Source organism: Phaseolus vulgaris, chromosome 3, assembly GCF_000499845.2.
Source record: "Phaseolus vulgaris cultivar G19833 chromosome 3, P. vulgaris v2.0, whole genome shotgun sequence".
Lineage (NCBI taxonomy): Eukaryota > Viridiplantae > Streptophyta > Magnoliopsida > Fabales > Fabaceae > Phaseolus > Phaseolus vulgaris.
Window position 1 is genome coordinate 29,470,443 of NC_023757.2, and position 11,096 is coordinate 29,481,538.

General features: G+C 30.9%; 1 long non-coding RNA gene across 2 annotated transcripts; it reads right to left on the minus strand.

Moving 5' to 3' along the window:
- Positions 1–7,429: 7,429 nt before the first annotated feature.
- LOC137807024 (uncharacterized) lies at positions 7,430–9,245 on the minus strand. 2 transcript variants are annotated; one of them, XR_011080461.1, is made up of 4 exons: positions 8,598–9,245; positions 8,405–8,501; positions 7,967–8,335; positions 7,430–7,770 (listed from the first exon to the last, which is right to left on the minus strand). It is a non-coding gene; the product is annotated as an uncharacterized lncRNA (long non-coding RNA). The 2 variants fall into 2 exon arrangements; XR_011080460.1 differs by having other exon boundaries at positions 7,967–8,501; positions 8,598–9,244.
- Positions 9,246–11,096: the final 1,851 nt, after the last annotated feature.

The following is an 11,096-nucleotide window of genomic DNA, read 5'->3' on the forward strand; positions in this document are numbered from 1 at the left end:
GTTCGTGTTCTTATGTTTCTAACTTTTTATAATTTTATTTGTGGTTGAGATTCCATTGCCTGGTAAACAACATTATTAATGTTATTTCATCTTTAATATATATAATTAAAGACAAGGTTTTTGTTTATTTCATTTTCATAATTCTAACTTCATTACGTATTCAATTTTTTTTTTAATTACTGAATTTGCTTTTACTCAGTAAAAGCTTATCGGTCAGTGTTGTAAGATATTACTTAATTAGTTAACTTGTACCTTATAAATAAACTCCTTTTTCTTTTTTATATCGTTGTTCATTGAAACAATAGAATAGTAGTGGGAAATCGAATGCAAGTTAATTGAAAATGGTATGTTGAACCTTCTTTACCCTCTGTGCCTTTTTTTCATTTGTCTTTTAAGAGTTTTAAGCAAAAATCAATAAATATAATTAATTTCAATATTCATTTAAAAAGTAAAGATATAATTTACTTCCTAAAAATACAACTAATGTTAATCCAAATTTTGTAAATGGTAATAGACAAAAACAAAATTCTTCCTAAATTAGGAAATGGAGATGATAATAATTGAGAATGTAATATTTTGTTTATAGTACTTTGACTTGACTTTTCTTTCTTTGCCAAAATTTAAATTGTTTCGTTAATATTTTAATAAGTTTTACAAATTGTAATAAAATGCTAAAAATATATTCTTTAAATAATTGTTCTATTTTAATTAACTCAAGGAAATAATAATGGAGCCCAATAATATTTTATAATAGAACTTTTTCTTGACTATTTTTTCTTTTCCAAATTTAAATTTATTCACTATTAATATTTTAATAAATTACTAAAAATATATTCCCTAAATACAAATTATATAATTGTTCTATTTAAAAAAAATATTTTTTGAGGAACAATTTTTTTCAAATAAATAAATAATTAAAACTAATGTAATTTATATTATAATTACTAGCGGAAACACAGGCACTGACGTGTTTGTGTATCCGTATTTTTTATTTTTGTTTCTTTAGTATTTTTTTATTTTTCATAAACAATTTCTCTTAATAAAATTAAAATGAGAAGTTAAAGAGTATACAATTAAAGAGTAGATTAATAAAATAGTGGAAAGCGGTAATTAAAAGTTACATATGACAAAGAGAATGAATGAATTTATTTATTTACATGAAAGTGAAAAGGAAAAGAGAAAAGAAAGTGAGAAGTATGATAAAAAAAGAATGTGTTATGTGTATTGGAGAGAGAAAGTGGGGAGTAGATACCTATATATGAGAGAGAAAGTGGAAAATAGGATACACGTGGGTTATGTGTAGTGGATAATCATAAAATCCCTTTCTTAAATCAATTTTAAAATTCTACCATTTTAATAAAAGAGAATATCAGATTAAATAAAAAAAGTAACTGTAACAAATTTCCACTCTCAGTGGTCCACAAAATATTACAAATATTTTTAATTTTTTATTTAATAGAGGAGAAGATCTTTAAAACAGAAAAATAACTAATCAATCTATCCACTCTCAGTTAAATAATAACAAATAAAATAAATTTTAAAGTTTTAAAATTATTTTATTAATTTTTGAAATTATAAAATGTCCAAATAACCAAAATAAATTAATACAATAAATTATTAAGTAAGGATAAAATGAAAAAAAAATTAAGAGCAGTTAAGAGGGGAATAAGAAATGACACAATAACCATAATACAATAATAAAATTAAATATTAATATAAGGATAAAATAGGAAAAAAAATTAAGAGCAGTTAAGAGGGGAATCCCCTTTATATATAGGTATAGATTTAGTGAAAATTACATTATATAATAAGACCGAAAAAAATAGTCTTAAGACCGAAAAAAAATAATCTATAAAAGTGATATAATTGAAATGATATATAAATATTTTATTATTAAAGTTGAAAAAAATATATAAATAAAAAATTAATATTTAAGTTTCATTTTAAAATAATCACCATTTTTTTTCCTGTTTTTTCTTTAAGATTCTAACTTTTTCGCTTATCAGTTTGACGATTGGAGTCTGTCATCAGACTCTTAGAAATGAATACTACAAGACTGTCCGATCAAAATCTTTAATAGAGGAAACTCATTTTTGTTTTCTATGTGACTCAAATTGGGTTTTAGTGATATAGTTATATTTTTTTCAGGACTCTATGGTGCAGGTTAGGCTACCATTGAACTTTTGGTAGGTTTGAAGTTCTTAGGAAATATTTGTTCAAGTTTAGGTAAGAGAAGCTAATTTTAAATTTTCAATAGAACCTTAGATTAGAAGATCTAAATAAGGGGTGATGTGGTCACCAGTCTTTTAAATTTTCTTGTAGGATTGTCTCTTTTAAGAATAAAGTAATATATTGACTAAAAAAATTTATTTTGAATATTATTATATAGTGATTTTTAAGGTGAATAAGATAATGAAAGTGTTGTGATTGAGAATTGAAAGTGTTTGAATGGTAATATAAATGAGTTTAATTGTATTTAAATAGTTTGTTGAATTATTTAAAATCTGATTAAAATGTGATGTTTGATGAGAATATGAGAATTTGTTGTTTGATTTTAGACGATGTTTAATTTATAAAGCATATTTGAGTAAGAACTGACATTTTTAATGTGAAGATTATTAAAATTATGAGTTGAATGACAATTAATTCAGCAACATAATAGGATTATGCAGATTCTCTGCATATCTCGTTCATGCGAGAAAATTTTCGTTCAAGGAGAAAATTTTCGCTCAAGCAAGAATAAAATGAAGAGTGAGGTGCTCTCGGGTCCTTTTTCACCTAATCGAGAAAAAATCTCGCTCAAGCGAGACCTGAGATAAAAAAAATTGTGCTCTCGGTTCAATCTCGCTCAAGCGAGACCCATTCTCACTCAAGCGAGTAAATTCTTGCTCAAGCTTTTGAAAATCTAGTGTATTATTGCTTATTTCTTTTGAGTGGAAAGTATAAATTTTATTTAAAAATATTATTAAAGGAACTTAATTATATGTTTAAGTGAATTTTGAGATATGTTTGGATGGTTTATAAAAGTTTAAAACAAGATGTGATTAAATGGTGCATTTATGTATTAAATGATGTATGTAATGAGGTGAAAGTGTGATCAAGACATTATTTTCAGAAAAGAAAATAACATGTTGAGATTGTTATTAAGGTGTATTGATTTGTGAGTGTCCTGTGAAAGAGACGATCCTGACTCTACTGATATAATGGATCATATAGATGAATTTATTCAGTTGGTGAGAGTCGAAAGAGGTCCATTTGGCTGAGTTTGAGGTTTGAAAGAACTGATCAGAGCATATCTAATAGATTTACCTTGTCATATGAGATGATGAGATGATGAGATGATTATGCGCATGACTGTATTGATTTCAAAGCGAGTAATATGACAGGTGGAGGTCTTTGGATGCTAATTTCAATACACGAGTCTTCCAGAAATTGAGTCAAGTGTCTATATGTTGTGAGTGAGTAAAAGTCTGACATGAGAAAGATGAATCGTAAATTTTTGATAGACGCTTGATGGTTATGTGAAATGCATGAGAATTAATGGTTTTTTTTGTGAATGTTTAAAGTTATATTTATATTATAAGTTTTAAAAATAACTAGCTTATCCTTCGTTTTGTTTTGTGGTTGTTTTCTTTAATATGTGATGATGGTGTATTTACACGAGAGTAGATGATGTTACAGGTGATCGAGTTTCTCAATAAGAAACTGGATGATGAAAATGTTATATTTTTTTTGAATATTTGTATTAATTTTATGTAAATATTTAAAGTCTTATATGTTTTGAAACATGAAAAAATTGTAAATATATTTATATTATGTTTATATATTTATTTTAATATTTTTCATACATGTTTATTGGATTAGAAAAATATAGAAATGTTACTTATTATAAATCATTACATCAGTGTATTTTATAATATCTAAAAGAATAATTAAAACATAAATAATTATTAATTACATTAATAGCTTAGTTAAACTCATCAGTATATTAAACTTTCATATTTAATATAAATAATAGCAATTATAATGTCAATGTAATAAATAGATACATCTAAATATATCTAGTTATAATATCATTATAATTAAATTTTAAAATATTTATAATGTAATTTTATCTAATCAAAATGTGTGTATACATATATATTAAATCTTTTATAAAAATGATTTTGTTTAAAAATATTAGCAATGTGCATATAGTTAAATACATAATTTTTTTAATTAAGTTAAAGGAAAGTACGAGTTAGTACTTTATTTATAGTAATCTGACTTGAATTTTTTTCTTTGTAAAAAAATAAAATTTACTCATTAATATTTTAATAATTTACCAAAAATGTATCTTCTAAGTATAAAACGAAATATATATTGTTTTGTTCCTGCTAGGGAGATGGGACCTAGAGAACTATTGAAGTCTTCTTCTCCTTCCTTCGGTCGGGCAGGTGACTGGGTGATGAACTGAAATTCTTCTCGTCCTCCTGCTTATCCTTCGGCACTCGGCACACGATCGTCGGGTGAACACCGGATGGTGGGGGTACCTGCGAAGGCACTCCGACGCTCAAGTTAGTAAAGCGGGTGGTCAGCTCTCAGGTAGGTGAACAGTAATAAATGACGTACCTTGTTGGGCCCGTTTATCGAGGTGGATATCGCTTAGGGTTGCATTACCTAATTCTTGATGATGGATTAGCTTCACTGATCTTGGTTTGAGAATTAATTGTGATGGGGTTCGGCCATCAGCCAAATTCTCATGGTGAGGGTCGGCCACCGGCCAAATCCATGTGGTCTTCGACCGTCCCAGTTAGGTCTTCCAAGGTCTCGGTCTCTCGGCCAAGTCTCCAAAGGTCTCGGCCACTCGGTCTCTCGGCCAAGCCTCCAAAAGTCTCGGCTACTCGGTCTCTCGGACAAGCCGACTGGGTATCGGGCAGCCAGGCTGGTCCTAGCCTCGCCCAGTACCGGTACATGTTTAAAATAAAAGTACTTTTAGGAATTATTTTAAAATAAATAAATAATTAAACTCATGATTTGTATAATAATTACAGGTTATAATAAATGAATGTATTTAATTTATAAATTATATTTTAGGTTTATGACAAATAATATATTATTATATATTTATTATTATTTATATTTTAAGAAGAAGAATAATGAATTTAAAATAAATACGAATGAATAAAAATTAAAGTTTTTAAACTGGAGTTGTAGTGTCCTTTGGAAATATGAATTCTTGCATTGTATTGTGATTGAATTTCGACAAAGGCATTAAATACAAAGTGTCATTTCAGCCATTTATTTAACAGTCAACATTAATGTCAACACGTGGTGTGTTGTCATTTTCACTTTTTGCCAATTAAATTTATATGTTTTATTTGAATTTGAAGATATGTTTGAGTTGAGAATTTAAGGAGAGAATGAGTACAAAAATATAGTTGTTTCTACTAAAAAAACAATTATAAGAAATGAAGGAAAAATGTAAAAAAGTGTGTGAATAAGATGATAAGTTTAATTAATAAAATATTTTTTTTAATTGATAAAAATGTAAGATTATAAATATATTTTTTGATTAAAATTAAAGTAAATTAAATATAATTAAATTATTTTAATGTAAATAAATTAAAATTTATGTAAAAATATTTTTGACATATATGTTTCATATAAATAAAATTTTTAAATTATTAAAAATCTTAATTTATTTAATTTATAACTTAAATAAAATTTAAATTAAATAAAATTTAATTTATTCAAAATTTTAAATAAATACAAATCTAAATTATTTAGTATTTTATTTAAATAAAAAATTTAAATTATTCAAAATATTAAATAAATATAAATATAAATTATTTAATGTCCTATTTAAATAAAAAACTGAAATAAATGAAATTTTTAAATCATTCAAAATGTTATATAAATACAAATTTAAATTATTTAATATCATATTTAAAAAAAATATGAAATAAATTAAATTTTAAATTATTTAAAATTTAAAATAAATACAAATTATAAATTGGTTAATGTTTTATTTAAATAAAAATCTAAAATCAAAAATCAAAATTATTCAAAATTCTAAATAGAAATAAATTCTAAATTATTTAATGTGTCATTTAAAAAAAATCTAAAAAAATAAAATTTCAAAGTTATTCATAATCTTATATAATTACAAATTTAAATTATTTAGTGTTGTATTTAAATAAAAATTAAAATAAAGAAATATTTTAAATTATTTAATATTACATTTAAATAAAAATCTAAAAAAAAATCATAAATTATTTAATATTTTATTTAAATAAAAATATGAAATAATTTAATAAAATACATTTGAAACCAATATACATAATATATATATATATATATATATATATATATATATATAAAATAGACTAACATCAATTATGATATATCAAACATCGATTATATGAAAAATATGGCAACATCAATTATTGACACACACCATGAATTACCAAATGAAAAACAAAATTGATTTTAGAAAACGCAACCTCGATATTCAGTCTGCTTTTTGTATGAGTACATCATTTATGAGAATTTTTATTGTGCCCCTGTGAAAGAACACACGATTTTAATGTCAAGAAGCAAGGGTAGAAATGTAAAATAATGCAATTTTACTCTCATTCATTCCTCTCTTTTCTTCATGCATCAGATTTTGGAGAATCCTCACCTTTTCAGGCTCTTCAAATCACGGAATACAAACGGATGCATTATTCTCATCCTATTTTCGAGTCCATCAATTATTTACATTTGATTTAAAAAATAAAAAATCATTTAAAACTTTATAAATAAAATTATATATTTATATCGGAGGATGGTTAGCAACGTAATTCTATATATAAAAATATTCTATACATTTGTAACAAGAAAAAGTTGGAAAAAGAACTCCAATAATGGTTAGAAAATTTGGAGAGATTATAAATAATATGATTTTGAAAAGAAAATAACCTTTTAAATACCTCTGTCTTCCACGTTGAAATTTCATTCAAAATTTTCATTTTATCTTCCAAACTCAATTAATAATAAACACTCAAAACTAATTACCATTGTCGAGAATAACATAAAAAAAGTCCTAAAATAGTTCATTTATATAATAGAAACCAATATAACTTATGCACACCATTTTAAAAAAAAAGTATATATTTGTTCTTTTGACATTACTATTTCAGCAACAGTGTAACCTATACGATGGAAATATTAAAGAAGAGAAATTTCAGTAAGACAATCTTTCGAATACAAATTTTGCTATTAACCAGAATTTGTCTTAAAATAAAATTGTGCTAAATCTTATTGGGTTCTGAGTTTATTCAATACAATTTTTTGTCCAGATTTTGTGGACTTTGATAAAGTTTTAACCAATAGAGCATATTGTAAAATAGTTGTTAGAATGTGATAGGCTTCTTCTACAGCTACACTTAGATAATTGAACACTAGGTAACATCAAAATTCTTCTCCTTTCATTACTGTTAAAAACTGATCTAAATAGAAGTTGTATGGACTAAATTGGCCTTACATTGTTTCATAAACTTTCTAATAACACCTGATTAATTACATAATGTAAGCCTTCATTCATTTGGGCTTAATAATATGACGTTTGGGCCTATTATTGTTGGGCCCTGATATCTCAAGTTCCTACACTACACCTGCCAGATTTTAACTTGCCTTTTGTTGTGGAAACAGACGCGTTTGCAGTAGCCGTGGGGGCTGTACTCAGCCAAAAGGGGCACCCGCTATCCTTCTTCAGCAAGAAAATGTGTCCAAGGCTCCAAGCTTCATCTGTGTATGTCCGAGATATGTATGCAATCACAGAAGTAGTAAAAAAAATGGCGTCAGTACTTGTTAGGGCAACATTTCAAAATAATCACAGATAAAAAAAGTTTGAATACACTTCAGTCACAAAAAATACAAACTCCAGAACAACAAAGATGGACATCAAAGTTACAGGGATATGATTTCCAAATTCTATACCGACCTGGTAAACAAAATGTGGTTGCAGATGCTCTCTCACGCCAAGACACAAATTCGTCTTCAATGTTGCTTGCACTCTCGTCGCCAATACCATTGTTGTTTGAAGAGTTACAACAATTTTATTCCACCATAGAAGGAGCAAAATTAGTTGACGCTTGCACTAAAGATACACAAGGACCCAGCCTCTTCTCGGTCCGTCATGGTCTACTATTCTTTTGTCACCAAGTGTTTCTTCTAGATACCAACAATTTCAGAAACCGCATCCTCCAAGAACTACATGAATCGCCCACAGCGGGTCATTTCGGCATTAACCCACCCTTGCTCGCATTGTTGCTGCCTTCTACTGGCCGAGGTGGACTAGAGATATCAAGAACTACATTCAACAATGCACAACATGTCAGCGTAACAAGTATTTGCAAACAAAGCCCCATGGATTACTCACCAAGCGATTCTCAGTTGAGATTTGTCGTCTGCATGGGCTGCCAAAAACCATTGTCTCAGACCGAGATCCCCTATTTGTCAACACTTTTTGGAAACACCTATTCAAGGCACAACATTAAAGTTCAGTTCTGCTTACTATCCGCAAACTGATGGACAAACAAAAGTTCTTAATCGAAGTTTGGAAGATTACTTACGATGCTTTGCTGGCGAACATCCTCACACTTGGTTCCAATATCTTCATCTAGCAGAACTTTGGCACAATACGACTTACCACTATGCCATTGGAACCTCACCGTTCCATGCTCTGTACGGAAGACAACCTCCCACCGCCCTAGATCTGTTGCACAGTCCACGCTCAGGCACCACTGTTGCTGATTTATTGCACCAACACACGCTGGTTCTCCACGCCCTCAAACAAAACCTTCGTCGGGCCCGTCAACGAATGTGCGACCAGGCCAACCGCCACCGATCCGAACGCTCTTTTAACCCTGATGACTGGGTATGGGTACGTCTTCAACCTCACTGCCAGCAATCGGTGAAGCGTCGTACATGTTCGAAGCTCGCCCCTTGTTACTCGGGGCCTTATCAAGTGCTCCGCCGCATCGGCGCTATGGCCTACGAACTCTGTTTACCAACCACCTCGCGAGTACACCCGGTATTTCATGTATCCCTCCTCCATGCTTTCAAAGGAACCCATGTAGCCACTGACATTAATTCACTCTCTCACGCGGATAGGGACTCGCCAAACTCTTTGAATACCCCCACGCCTAACCCTAAAAGCCTTTCAAATGTCCAACCACTTCACTCACCTAACTTTGAAACCCCTTCAGAAGAGCAATTAATGCCCCTATCTAACTCTGCATCACGTGACTCAACACTTTCCAACCAGCATTTAATAGCCCCACCTAACCCTGCAGAATTTTTAAACCCGCCATTAAGTGACTCACCTAACTCCCTGCCCCAACCACCCATTCCAACCACTCACCAAAAGCCATGTAATGACCACACTACAGATTCCCAAATCCAAGACTTCACTCCTAACAATTCTATAACGTTCCAAAACAATCCACAAATAGGCCAGCCAAATGTTCACCCTTTACACCCAACACATCCTCAAGCCCAATCCAATAATTACTCTTCAGCCCAAATCAATCCAACCACTCAATTTGAGGACAGAGTGTTGGAACCGGCGGATGGTACTGATACAACAGGGCCCAACAATAATAGGCCCAAACGTCAGATTATTAAGCCCAAATGGATGAAGGATTACTTTATGTAATTAATCAGGTGTTATTAGAAAGTTTATGAAACCATGTAAGGCCAGTTTGGCCCATACAACTTCTATTTAGGTCAGTTTTTAACAGTAATTAAAGAAGAAGAATTTTGATGTTACCCTAGTGTTGAATTATCTTAGTGTAGTCGTAGAAGAAGCCTATCAATTGGTGCTTTCATTGACCTTCTCAATGCCTCCTCCTAAACCCCAAACCAAAGACCTAGAAGAAATTCTACAATCCATTCAAGAACATCTGTCATGTATTCAGGTGCAGATGGAAGATAATCACACCTGCCAGGCAGCCATGGAGACACATAATGATTCTGTTCAATCCACCCTCACCTTTCTCATGAATCAAATTCCCTCCACACACTGATGAAAACACAAATCACCCCCTGGCAACACCCAATATAATAGCAACCCCCTTCCACTATCCGACCACCCAAACTCCAGTTAGCCTTTTTTGAAGGTCCTGAACCTCTAGATTGGCTCTTCCAAGCAGAACAGTATTTTGCGTTTTATCATATTCCACCTGAACAAAGGATTTCTATGGTAGCTTTTCACATGAAGGGAGAGACTCTCAGTTGGTTTAAATGGTTGCATCAAAGCAACCTTATCACAGACTGGCCTTCCTTCACTCGAGCCTTGGAACTACGTTTTGGACTGTCCACCTACACTAACCATCAAGCAGAATTATTCAAACTCCAGCAAACCACCACGGTAACAGATTATCAATCCCGTTTTGAGAAGTTATGCAACTGCGTAGTTGGACTCATTTATGATATTATACTTAATTGCTTTATTTCGGGACTCCAACCTGAAATCCGCAGAGAACTCTCTATCCTCAACCCATATTCTGTTTCCCAAGCCATTGGTCTAGCCAAACTCATTGAGGACAAACTTCGTGACTCCAAACCTAGACCCCAACGTTTTCTTACCCCCCAAACAACCCATCCTTCCCCATATTGCCTAACAAGAAATCCACTATCAACCATCAAATAAATCATTCCTTGCCCATTAAACGCCTCACACCAACCCAGTTGCAAGAACGTCGTGTCCTTGATTTATGCTACAACTGTGATGAGAAATTTACCCCAGGGCATAGATGCACCACTTCTCGTTTCCTTCTTCTCTTGGATGACTCAGACACCACGTTAGAAACTATTGAGACTGCACCAACAAACACTGAATGCCCAAACACCATCCATGTTCATTTATCACCCCAAGCCCTCACAGGCAACACATCTCCCAAAACTCTAAAATTTACCGGCACAATCCACAACCTGCCTGTAACGGTTCTCATTGATTCAGGCAGCTCCCACAACATTCTCCAGCCCCGCATAGCTCACCACCTCCATCTACCCATTACACCAAGCCCCCCTTGTCAGTGATGGTAGGAAACGGGGCCTTCATACAATAC